Source organism: Triticum aestivum, chromosome 5D, assembly GCF_018294505.1.
Source record: "Triticum aestivum cultivar Chinese Spring chromosome 5D, IWGSC CS RefSeq v2.1, whole genome shotgun sequence".
NCBI lineage: Eukaryota > Viridiplantae > Streptophyta > Magnoliopsida > Poales > Poaceae > Triticum > Triticum aestivum.
The window spans coordinates 249871564-249885425 of NC_057808.1; the positions used below are offsets into that span (position 1 = coordinate 249871564).

A 13862-nucleotide genomic window follows, 5' to 3' on the forward strand; every position below is an offset into this window, starting at 1 on the left:
CCTTGTCCAATTCGGACTAGAGGGGGAGGGGGGGCGCGGCCTGCCCTGGCCGCCCCTCCTCTTCTCCACTAAGGCCCATGTAGGCCCATTAAACCTCGAGAAATTCCATTCCATTTATACAAGAAGTGCCGATCCCTTTTTTAGAATAAAAGGGGGTTTGAGGGTGTCCCAACCGGTTCCCATGGCCACAAAAAGCTAGCGGTTCGACTCTTGCTTGAGTTTGATAGGTGAGATATTTATTTAAGGAGGTACGTTCTATTTCTTTTCCTTTGTTTTATTCTGGCTGGATGGTGTACTAGCTTGGTTTGGCTGGCACTATTGGGTATCGTGGGCGTCTCATCCCTTGGAGGTTAGGGTATTGAAAACACATTGAATAGAGATCCGAATCGAATACAAAAGATCGGAAATGTCCGTTAATTCTTCTCCACCTGATGACGAAGTGCCCGGTCTCAAATGTAAGTGCTCTCTGGCTAATATAGATAGCCGCCTAAAAAGCACACAGGAAAATCAAAGAACGAGAAAAAGAAAATTTGATTAATCCTACAAAAGCCTTACAAGGCAGGTAAACTTTATGCAGTATCTGCTACAAAAAGAAGGTTAGAGAACTGGTTCCATCTACTTTATCCTTGGGCATGAAGAACATGCTTCTTTCTCAATTTATAGGACGTTAACCGCAACTCTCCTTTTCAGGCTTGGATTGGTTTTTTGATGAAGTAGAGAAGCCGTTTCCTTTGAACTTGGTCCATCGGACATATATAGACATGGAGAAGCTTTTCAATGTCAATCTTTCACTACTTTGTTTGGACCTTGCTTCTTCACTTAATGCTTGCTTTCCGTCTTGCCTTTGCTGGGCCTACGATAGGCTGTACTCCAATACGAAATAAGATTGTACATGAAGGTTGGTGAAAAGCAAAAGAAGCAATTGGTTATCAAATGTCGTGACGTCACCTAGCTTTATTCTATATTTCTCATTCTATTGGTCTTTCATCTGCTTTTTCATTCATTCTGCCCACAGCCGTTAGGTATTATGACAAAAGGAACCAGCATGTTGCTGCTGAATCTACAGATAGAGAAGAGGGCACGTCTCTTTTTCTAGAAACCGGTCTATGTTCTTATTATTAATCGAATTCTAAAGAAACGTCAGTTTCAAATCACTTCCATTGGGCTGAGCGGGTCATATATGCCTTTTGGCTTTCACCAGTGCTTTGAAGAAGGCCTGCCACATGTTACTTGTGAATATCCAGTTTCTATCAGAGACTATTGACTTTGGGAATCCATTCCACTTAAAAACATTATCCATGAAAGCATGAGAGACTGATTGTACTGTATAAGGGTGAGCAAGGGGAATGAAATGAGAATATTTAGTGAACCTGTCCACCACCAACAATATGACTTCTTTGCCCAATGATTTGGGAAGACCCTCAAAGAAATCCAGGGAGATGTCAGTCCAAGCAGAAGTAGGTAATGGCAGTGACCAGACAATTCTTCAATGTTGTGAAGGCCTCAATTTGAGCATCTGACCACTGGAATGAATCTTTTTTTAGACAGTCATGAAGTGGCCTAGAATTGATCCCATAATTCTTGACAAATCTTCTTTTTCTGCAGCCATTCGATGATCCCTATAGGGCACGGTCAGCGAGAGTTCATTATTGGGGACAGACAGACTGGCAAAATAGCAGTAGCCACAGATACAATCTCAATCAAAAAGGGCAAGGTGTAATATGTGTTTATGTAGCTATCGGTCAAAGAGCATCCTCCGTAGCTCAAGTAGTAACTACTTTCCATGAGGAGGGGGCCATGCAATACACTATTGTAGTAGCTGAAATGGTGGATTCACCTGCTACATTACAATACCTCGCTCCCTATACGGGAGCAGCCCTGGCTGAGTATTTTATGTACCGCGAACGGCATACTTTAATAATTTATGATGATCTCTCCAAACAGGCACAAGCTTATCGCCAAATGTCCATTCTATTAAGAAGACCTCCTGGCCGTGAGGCTTATCCAGGGGATGTTTTTTATTTGCATTCACGCCTTTTAGAAAGAGCCGCTAAATTAAATTCTCTTTTAGGAAAAGGAAGTATGACCACTTTACCAATAGTTGAGACTCAATCTGGAGACGTTTCCGCCTATATTCCTACTAATGTAATCTCCATTACAGATGGACAAATATTCTTATCTGCGGATCTATTCCATGCCGGAATTCGACCCGCTATTCATGTGGGTATTTCTGTTTCCAGAGTAGGATCCGCGGCTCAAATTAAAGCCATGAAACAAGTAGCTGGCAAATCCAAATTGGAACTAGCTCAATTCGCAGAGTGACAAGCCTTTGCACAATTCGCCTCTGCTCTCGATAAAGCACTATGGCCTGAAGCGAAGGGCAGGAACGAACGGAATCAATGTGTTCCAATTTATCCGGAGTAAGGACAGCAGCTGAGAAGGGACAAAAAAATAGCGTAGACAAAATGTAGGACCAGATCATGCGAAGAGCTCTTCGCCCTATTGATTAGGAATCTCGATCAGAAACCACCAGGCCATGTCTCCCGATAAAAGATGATCCCCACAATGGATGTCAGGCCTTGGCTTTATAAAATCTGATTGGATCCGCACTAGAGGATAACAATACAGATAGGCTGACTAAGAAGATCTTCAAATTGTCTTACCTGAAAAGATGAGTTATTCAAAGGAATACCTGAAGAATGGAATAAACACATGGCACAGCTGGGTGCTAGAATAGTAGTTGATAGAAGTTCTAGTCACTTAAAAAAAGAACCACTGCTTAACTTAATTAGTTCGTAGAAGATAAGCAAGCGGGTTCGGGCGGTTAGTCCTATTTGAAGGCAAGAAGTTCGGGAATGCCTGTTTCACTTCCTTGACAGAGCCAACTGAGATGCTCTGTCTCGATGTTGACCTAACATGGATTGATTCTAAATTATGAATCAAAAATCCTGATCTCACAACCGCAATAGCTGTGTGTACTCGAGGACTCTTAGGGAAAGAAAAGCACTTTTCTCTCTCAGCAGTTAGACCGGCTATGGGTGGGTTGGTTATATACTGCGCCGTCCTTCTTCGAACCTTTTGGTATGTATTGCCCCCTAACTATATATCAGATCCACCAGACCAGAAACTCAATTCAGCACTGCTGCTGAGTCGTCGGACTTATCCACCTCAGGGATTCGTGGAATTTCCGTTTTTGAATTGCGTTGGGGGAAATCTACCAAAGCTAGGCAGTCATATTTCTTTTTATAGAGAAATACAGGAAGCCTTACAAGGATTTAGTCAGGCCTATTCATACACTACCTAAACAAGAAAGTTAGATTCGGCGATGCCCCTCCCCTTTCGGGGGGCATTCCGATTTCCCTAGTATCATCATTATTTGTCACGCGAATCCAGATTGAGATTGAGGCAATTAAGTTAATTAAATTTTCGAATCACTGACTCAGGCCCATTGTCGAATCCTACTCAGCCGAAAAGGGGGTACTTATGTATGGTGGAATGGTCCAATCTGGTCTTTCATAATAAAGAGATAGACGGAACTGGTATGAAACGACTTATTAGCAGATTAATAGATCATTTTGGAATGGGATATACATGCCATATACTGGATCAACTCCCGGGTACTCCGGTATATATCCGATAACCCCCGGAACCATTCCGTCCAATATACCAATCTTCATGTCTCGACCATTTCGAGACTCCTCCTCATGTCCGAGATCACATCCGGGACTCTGAACTACCTTCGGTACATCAAAACATATAAACTCATAATATAACTATCATCGAAACTTTAAGCATGCGGACCCTACGGATTCGAGAACTATGTAGACATGACCGAGACACGTCTCCGGTCAATAACCAATAGTGGAACCTGGATGCTCATATTGGCTCCCACATATTCTACGAAGATCTTTATCAGTCAAACCGCATAACAACACATGTTGTTCCCTTTGTCATCGGTATGTTACTTGCCCGAGATTCGATCGTCGGTATCTCAATACCTAGTTCAATCTCGTTACCGGCAATTCTCTTTACTCGTTCCGTAATACATCATCTCGCAACTAACTCATTAGTTGCAATGCTTGCAAGGCTTAAGTGATGTGCATTACCGAGTGGGCCCAGAGATACCTCTCCGACAATCGGAGTGACAAATCCTAGTCTCGAAATACGCCAACCCAACAAGTACCTTCGGAGACACCTGTAGAGCACCTTTATAATCACCCAGTTACGTTGTGATGTTTGGTAGCACACAAAGTGTTCCTCCGGTAAACGGGAGTTGCATAATCTCATAGTCATAGGAACATGTATAAGTCATGAAGAAAGCAATAGCAGAATACTAAACGATCGTGTGCTAAGCTAACGGAATGGGTCAAGTCAATCACATCATTCTCCTAATGATGTGATCCCGTTAATCAAATGACAACTCATGTCTATGGCTAGGAAACTTAACCATCTTTGATTAACAAGCTAGTCAAGTAGAGGCATACTAGTGACACTCTGTTTGTTTATGTATTCACACATGTATCATGTTTCCGGTTAATACAATTCTAGCATGAATAATAAACATTTATCATGATATAAGGAAATAAATAATAACTTTATTATTGCCTCTAGGGCATATTTCCTTCAGTCTCCCACTTGCACTAGAGTCAATAATCTAGATTACATAGTAATGGTTCTAACACCCATGGAGTCTTGGTGCTGATCATGTTTTGCTCGTGGAAGAGGCTTAGTCAACGGGTCTACAACATTCAGATCCGTATGTATCTTGCAAATTTCTATGTCTCCCACCTGGACTAGATCCCGGATGGAATTGAAGCATCTCTTGATGTGCTTGGTTCTCTTGTGAAATCTAGATTCCTTCGCCAAGGCAATTGCACCAGTATTGTCACAAAAGATTTTCATTGGACCCGATGCACTAGGTATGACACCTAGATCGGATATGAACTCCTTCATCCAGACTCCTTCATTCGCTACTTCCGAAGCAGCTATGTACTCCGCTTCACATGTAGATCCCACCACAACGCTTTGTTTAGAACTGCACCAACTGACAGCTCCACCGTTCAATGTAAACACGTATCCGGTGTGCGATTTAGAATCGTCCAGATCAGTGTCAAAGCTTGCATTGACGTAACCATTTACGACTAGCTCTTTGTCACCTCCATATACGAGAAACATATCCTTACTCCTTTTCAGGTATTTCAGGATGTTCTTGACCGCTGTCCAGTGATCCACTCCTGGATTACTTTGGTACCTCCCTGCTAAACTTATAGCAAGGCACACATCAAGTCTGGTACACAGCATTGCATACATGATAGAGCCTATGGCTGAAGCATTGGGAACATCTTTCATCTTCTCTCTATCTTCTGCAGTGGTCGGGCATTGAGTCTTACTCAACTTCACACCTTGTAACACAGGTAAGAACCCTTTCTTTGCTTGATCCATTTTGAACTTCTTCAAAACTTTGTCAAGGTATGTGCTTTGTGAAAGTCCAATTAAGCGTCTTGATCTATCTCTATAGATCTTGATGCCCAATATATAAGCAGCTTCACCGAGGTCCTTCATCGAAAAACTCTTATTCAAGTATCCTTTTATGCTATCCAGAAATTCTATATCATTTCCAATCAGTAATATGTCATCCATATATAATATCAGAAATGCTACAGAGCTCCCACTCACTTTCTTGTAAATACAAGCTTCTCCAAAAGTCTGTATAAAACCAAATGCTTTGATCACACTATCAAAGCGTTTATTCCAACTCCGAGAGGCTTGCACCAGTCCATAAATGGATCGCTGGAGCTTGCACACTTTGTTAGCTCCTTTTGGATCGACAAAACCTTCCGGTTGCATCATATACAACTCTTCTTCCAGAAATCCATTCAGGAATGCAGTTTTTACATCCATTTGCCAAATTTCATAATCATAAAATGCGGCAATTGCTAACATGATTCGGACAGACTTAAGCATCGCTACTGGTGAGAAAGTCTCATCGTAGTCAATCCCTTGAACTTGTCGAAAACCTTTTGCAACAAGTCGAGCTTTATAGACAGTAACATTACCGTCAGCGTCAGTCTTCTTCTTGAAGATCCATTTATTCTCAATGGCTTGCCGATCATCGGGCAAGTCAACCAAAGTCCACACTTTGTTCTCATACATGGATCCCATCTCAAATTTCATGGCTTCAAGCCATTTTGCGAAATCTGGGCTCACCATCGCTTCTTCATAGTTCGTAGGTTCATCATGGTCTATTAACATGACTTCCAGAACAGGATTACCATACCACTCTCGTGCGGATCTTACTCTGGTTGATCTACGAGGTTCAGTAACAACTTGATCTGAAGTTTCATGATCATCATCATTAACTTCCTCACTAATTAGTGTAGGTGTCACAGGAACCGGTTTCTGTGATGAACTACTTTCCAATAAGGGAGCAGGTATAGTTACCTCATCAAGTTCTATTTTCCTCCCACTCACTTCTTTCCAGAGAAACTCCTTCGCTAGAAAGATTCCAAATTTAGCAACAAAAGTCTTGCCTTCGGATCTGTGATAGAAGGTGTACCCAACAGTCTCTTTTGGGTATCCTATGAAGACACATTTTTCCGATTTGGGTTCGAGCTTATTAGGTTGAAGCTTTTTCACATAAGCATCGCAGCCCCAAACTTTAAGAAACGACAACTTTGGTTTCTTGCCAAACCACGGTTCATAAGGCATCGTCTCAACGGATTTCGATGGTGTCCTATTCAACGTGAATGCAGCCGTCTCTAAAGCATAACCCCAAAATGATAGCGGTAAATTAGTAAGAGACATCATAGATCGCACCATATCTAGTAAAGTACGATTATGACGTTCGGACACACCATTTCGTTGTGGTGTTCCGGGTGGCGTGAGTTGCGAAACTATTCCGCATTGTTTCAAATGAAGACCAAACTCGTAACTCAAATACTCTCCTCCACGATCAGATTGTAGAAACTTTATTTTCTTGTTATGATGATTTTCAACTTCACTCTGAAATTCTTTGAACTTTTCAAATGTTTCAAACTTATGTTTCATTAAGTAGATATACCCATATCTGCTTAAATCATCTGTGAAGGTGAGAAAATAACGATACCCGCCGCGAGCCTCAACGTTCATTGGACCACATACATCTGTATGTATGATTTCCAACAAGTCTGTTGCTCGCTCCATAGTTCTGGAGAACGGCGTTTTAGTCATCTTGCCCATAAGGCACGGTTCGCAAGTACCAAGTGACTCATAATCAAGTGGTTCCAAAAGTCCATCAGTATGGAGTTTCTTCATGCGCTTTACACCGATATGACCTAAACGATAGTGCCACAAATAAGTTGCACTATCATTATCAACTCTGCATCTTTTGGCTTCAATATTATGAATATGTGTATCACTACTATCGAGATTCAACAAAAATATAGCACTCTTCAAGGGTGCATGACCATAAAAGATATTACTCGTATAAATAGAACAACCATTATTCTCTGATTTAAATGAATAACCATCTCGCATAAAACAAGATCCAGATATAATGTTCATGCTCAACGCTGGCACCAAATAACAATTATTTAGGTCTAAAACTAATCCCGAAGGTAGATGTAGAGGTAGCGTGCCGACTGCGATCACATCGACTTTGGAACCATTTCCCACGCGCATCGTCACCTCGTCCTTAGCCAATCTTCGCTTAATCCGTAGTCCCTGTTTCGAGTTGCAAATATTAGCAACAGAACCAGTATCAAATACCCAGGTGCTACTACGAGCATTAGTAAGGTACACATCAATAACATGTATATCACATATACATTTGTTCACCTTGCCATCCTTCTTATCCGCCAAATACTTGTGGCAGTTCCGCTTCCAGTGACCAGTCTGTTTGCAGTAGAAGCACTCAGTCTCAGGCTTAGGTCCAGACTTGGGTTTCTTCTCCTGAGCAGCAACTTGTTTGCTGTTCTTCTTGAAGTTCCCCTTCTTCTTCCCTTTGCCCTTTTTCTTGAAACTGGTGGTCTTGTTGACCATCAACACTTGATGCTCCTTCTTGATTTCTACCTCCGCAGCCTTTAGCATTGCGAAGAGCTCGGGAATTGTCTTATCCATCCCTTGCATGTTATAGTTCATCACGAAGCTCTTGTAGCTTGGTGGCAGTGATTGAAGAATTCTGTCAATGACGCTATCATCCGGAAGATTAACTCCCAGTTGAATCAAGTGATTGTTATACCCAGACATTTTGAGTATATGCTCACTGACAGAACTATTCTCCTCCATCTTACAGCTGTAGAACTTATTGGAGACTTCATATCTCTCAATCCGGGCATTTGCTTGAAATATTAACTTCAACTCCTGGAACATCTCATATGCTCCATGACGTTCAAAACGTCGTTGAAGTCCCGGTTCTAGGCCGTAAAGCATGGCACACTGAACTATCGAGTAGTCATCAGCTTTGCTCTGCCAGACGTTCATAACATCTGGTGTTGCTCCTGCAGCAGGTCTGGCACCTAGCGGTGCTTCCAGGACGTAATTCTTCTGTGCAGCAATGAGGATAATCCTCAAGTTACGGACCCAGTCCGTGTAATTGCTACCATCATCTTTCAACTTTGCTTTCTCAAGGAACGCATTAAAATTCAACGGAACAACAGCACGGGCCATCTATCTACAATCAACATAGACAAGCAAAATACTATCAGGTACTAAGTTCATGATAAATTTAAGTTCAATTAATCATATTACTTAAGAACTCCCACTTAGATAGACATCCCTCTAATCCTCTAAGTGATCACGTGATCCATATCAACTAAACCATGTCCGATCATCACGTGAGATGGAGTAGTTTCAATGGTGAACATCACTATGTTGATCATATCTACTATATGATTCACGCTCGACCTTTCGGTCTCCGTGTTCCGAGGCCATATCTGTTATATGCTAGGCTCGTCAAGTTTAACCTGAGTATTCTGCGTGTGCAACTGTTTTGCACCCGTTGTATTTGAACGTAGAGCCTATCACACCCGATCATCACGTGGTGTCTCAGCACGAAGAACTTTCGCAACGGTGCATACTCAGGGAGAACACTTATACTTTGATAATTTAGTGAGAGATCATCTTATAATGCTACCGTCAATCAAAGCAAGATAAGATGCATAAAAGATAAACATCACATGCAATCAATATAAGTGATATGATATGGCCATCATCATATTGTGCTTGTGATCTCCATCTCCGAAGCACCGTCATGATCACCATCGTCACCGGCGCGACACCTTGATCTCCATCGTAGCATCGTTGTCGTCTCGCCAATCTTATGCTTCAACGACTATCGCTACCGCTTAGTGATAAAGTAAAGCATTACAGGGCGATTGCATTGCATACAATAAAGCGACAACCATATGGCTCCAGCCAGTTGCCGATAACTCGGTTACAAAACATGATCATCTCATACAATAAAATTTAGCATCATGCCTTGACCATATCACATCACATCATGCCCTGCAAAAACAAGTTAGACGTCCTCTATTTTGTTGTTGCAAATTTTACGTGGCTGCTACGGGCTGAGCAAGAACCGTTCTTACCTACGCATCAAAACCACAACGATAGTTTGTCAAGTTGGTGATGTTTTAACCTTCGCAAGGACCGGGCGTAGCCACACTCGGTTCAACTAAAGTTGGAGAAACTGACACCCGCCAGCCACCTGTGTGCTAAGCACGTCGGTAGAACCAGTCTCGCGTAAGCGTACGCGTAATGTCGGTCCGGGCCGCTTCATCCAACAATACCGCCGAACCAAAGTATGACATGCTGGTAAGCAGTATGACTTATATCGCCCACAACTCACTTGTGTTCTACTCGTGCATATGACATCTACGCATAAAACCAGGCTCGGATGCCACTGTTGGGGAACGTAGTACTTTCAAAAATTTCCTACGCACACGCAAGATCATGGTGATGCATAGCAACGAGAGGGGAGAGTGTGTCCACGTACCCTCGCAGACCGAAAGCGGAAGCGTTAGCACAACGCGGTTGATGTAGTCGTACGTCTTCATGATCCGACCGATCAAGTACCGAACACACGGCACCTCTGAGTTCAGCACACGTTCAGCCCGATGACGTCCCTCGAACTCCGATCCAGCTGAGTGTTGAGGGAGAGTTTCGTCAGCATGACGGCGTGGTGACGATGATGATATTCTACCGACGCAGGGCTTCGCCTAAGCACCGCTACGATATTATCGAGGTGGACTATGGTGGAGGGGGGCACCGCACACGGCTAAAAGACCAATGATCAATTGTTGTGTCTATGGGGTGCCCCCCTGCCCCCGTATATAAAGGATCAAGGGGGGAGAGGCGGCCGGCCAGGAGGAGGCGCGCCAGGAGGAGACCTACTCCTACCGGCAGTAGGACTCCCTCCCTTCCTTGTTGGATTAGGAGAAGGGGGAAGGAGGAGGAGGAGAAGAAGGAAAGGGGGGCGCCGCCCCCCCCCCCCTCCTTGTCCAATTCAGACTAGAGGGGGAGGGGCGCGCGGCCTGCCCTGGCCGCCCCTCCTCTTGTCCACTAAGGCCCATGTAGGCCCATTAAACCCCCGGGTACTCCGGTATATATCCGATAACCCCCGGAACCATTCCGGTGTCTGAATATAGTCGTCCAATATACCAATCTTCATGTCTCGACCATTTCGAGACTCCTCGTCATGTCCGAGATCACATCCGGGACTCCGAACTACCTTCGGTACATCAAAACATATAAACTCGTAATATAACTGTCATCGAAACTTTAAGCGTGCGGACCCTACGGGTTCGAGAACTATGTAGACATGACCGAGACACGTCTCCGGTCAATAACCAATAGCGGAACCTGGATGCTCATATTGGCTCCCACATATTCTACGAAGATCTTTATCAGTCAAACCGCATAACAACATACGTTGTTCCCTTTGTCATCGGTATGTTACTTGCCCGAGATTCGATCGTCGGTATCTCAATACCTAGTTCAATCTCGTTACCGGCAAGTCTCTTTACTTGTTCCGTAATACATCATCTCGCAACTAACTCATTTGTTGCAATGCTTGCAAGGCTTAAGTGATGTGCATTACCGAGTGGGCCCAGAGATACCTCTCCGACAATCGGAGTGACAAATCCTAATCTCGAAATACGCCAACCCAACAAGTACCTTCGGAGACACGTGTAGAGCACCTTTATAATCACCCAGTTACGTTGTGACGTTTGGTAGCACACAAAGTGTTCCTCCGGTAAACGGGAGTTGCATAATCTCATAGTCATAGGTACATGTATAAGTCATGAAGAAAGCAACAGCAGAATACTAAACGATCGTTTGCTAAGCTAACGGAATGGGTCAAGTCAATCACATCATTCTCCTAATGATGTGATCCCGTTAATCAAATGACAACTCATGTCTATGGCTAGGAAACTTAACCATCTTTGATTAACAAGCTAGTCAAGTAGAGGCATACTAGTGACACTCTGTTTGTTTATGTATTCACACATGTATCATGTTTCCGGTTAATACAATTCTAGCATGAATAATAAACATTTATCATGATATAAGGAAATAAATAATAACTTTATTATTGCCTCTAGGGCATATTTCCTTCACAAGGAACAAATGTCGAGAGGGACACATGGAGAACATGGACGCATGGGGAGCGCGAGAGGGTGTGTTTGTGATAGAGAGACCCTCTCGAGATCGTGAGGGGACTATATGGGTGGGAGATCGAGGGAGGTGCGTGCGCGATAGAAAGATGCCCCGAGAGAAATTGAGATAGACCATGCACATGTTTGTGATGGAGACTAAGATTAGCTAGTCATATACATATAGGGGGGACTGCGTGTGCCTACAATTGAGTGAGAGACCATCATACTTGGCTAGCTAGGCATGAGATTGTGTGTGTGCGTGTGAGATGGAGAGAGAACGAGGGAGAGAGATAGAGTTTTAGATGGGCCTATCGAGTGCGAGTGAGATATGCATGTGTATGTGTGACCCAGGTAGATGGAAAGTTTGAGAGAGAGGGGGAAGAGCTCTGAGACGACAGAGTGGTGCGTGAGAGAGTTACGGGCAACGAGCCAAGGAATTTGTGTGCGTACGATGAGTGCACCCAAGATATCTAGCTTGGACTAGAGAATCATACATAGTGTGCGAGAGAGACCTATAGATGGAGTATATATGCATGCGAACTAGAAAGACCCCCCCCCCACCCACGCACACACACAAAAAGAGAGAGAGAGAGAGAGAGAGATGGAGAGAAAGAGAGAGGACCAACAAGGTTTGTGTGTTGGATGCGTGCGACAGAATTGAAGATTGTCGGCGAGAGAGAGAGAGCAGGAGTCCGGGAGAGGGGAAGGTCGCGTTTTATGCATTAAAGACTGATATAAACCATGTTTCGATATAAACTTGTATTCAAATATTTAAATTGGAGAACATGTTGTCTGCGATCCACACATGAACGGATATATGCGTATATCAAACAAGTTCATTAATTTGACTTTCAACATGTTCATGGAGTACTATAATACTGTACAACATGCTATTCGATTGAGGTGTTCAATTTTGGATTTAGTTCACTATTTTGACCTGGTGAACGAGCTATTTCATTGAATCGAGATATTTCATTTTGGGTCTGATTCCCGTTTTTGAGTGGGTCAACTGTTTGTCATATAGTAAATCGCTAGCAACGAGCATGTAAAAACACATTACTCCCGAGCATCATCTCTCCATCTAAAAATGAAGTGGCAAGCTAATATTTCTAAATTTGATTCGAATCGACTTTTTTTTAGCTTGATTCGAATCGACTTGGTAAGGTAGACGTGGATGCTCGTTCTCCCAAATTTTGAACGAACCGTTAAACATCCTCTGCTCGGTGGAATTCACCTGAGCAAATAAATGGGAGACGCGAAATTACCGTCCTATGTGGGAGACGCATTAATTGGCCCGTTGTGCATCGAGGGTAGGTTCGTAACTTCATCCAAGCGCGCCTTCTCCTCGGCCGAAATGACATGTGCCGAATAATTCATAAACCATGGTCGGCAAAACACGCTCTCCTCGCCCGAAATAGCTCGCGCCCACTATTTCAAAACACGCTCTCCTCGCCCGAAATCGCTGGCGCCCACTATATTTCAAAACACGCCCTCCTCGCCCGAAATCGCTCCGCCCACTATTTGGGGAGAAGCAAAGTTACTCTACTATCCCTGACCCTCAGTATACAGACCCAAGCCGAGAAGCCTAAAAGCAGGGGTAGAACTGTAACTCCCCCTCACATTTCAGACAAATGCGTCCGTATCCCAACCCCCCCCCCCCCTTCATACCTCGTGGGCGCCAAATCACCTTCTCCCCGGAAGCTCCCTTCTCCCGAGCCGCGAAACCTCAGCCCCTCCTCCATGGCGCCCCCCACTGCACCAATTTCACAGCCACCCTCCTCCCTAATGCCGGAGACGCTGTCCATTTGCCGTCGTGCACTGGGTCGTGTGCCTCTCTGTGCTGCTGGAGCTGCCTCGACAATGGCCGCGTGAACCGTACCGGAGCCGATTCACCCCCGCCGTTGTTCACGGCGCCGGAGCGGCTCCAACTTAGGATCCGTCCAGAGTCCTGACGCTGCTTCCCCGTAGCCGTCGGCCGTCGCGACATCGTTGTTTCCCTGCCGCCGGTGGCCACCGCAACCGCGCCGGCCTCACCGACTCGGCAGCTGGACCTGCCTACTTCACCATGCCGCCAGATAGGTCGCACCCTCATCCCAAATCACTTTATTTAGGCATCAGTTGTCTGAATTTTTATTCTGGGCCAATCGATTCCCAATGGGAAGCAGCACCCCTCGAGGCGGCAGAGCTCCTAGGCTGCCGGTTGGCTGGTGTCTAACGTAAGGGTGC

The 13862-nt window shown here is 44.3% G+C and overlaps 1 pseudogene; it reads left to right on the forward strand.

The window, feature by feature from the left end:
* LOC123120480 (ATP synthase subunit alpha, chloroplastic-like) overlaps positions 1 to 2424 on the forward strand; it is an 80182-nt pseudogene extending 77758 nt beyond the window's left edge.
* The last annotated feature ends 11438 nt before the right edge of the window (positions 2425 to 13862 follow it).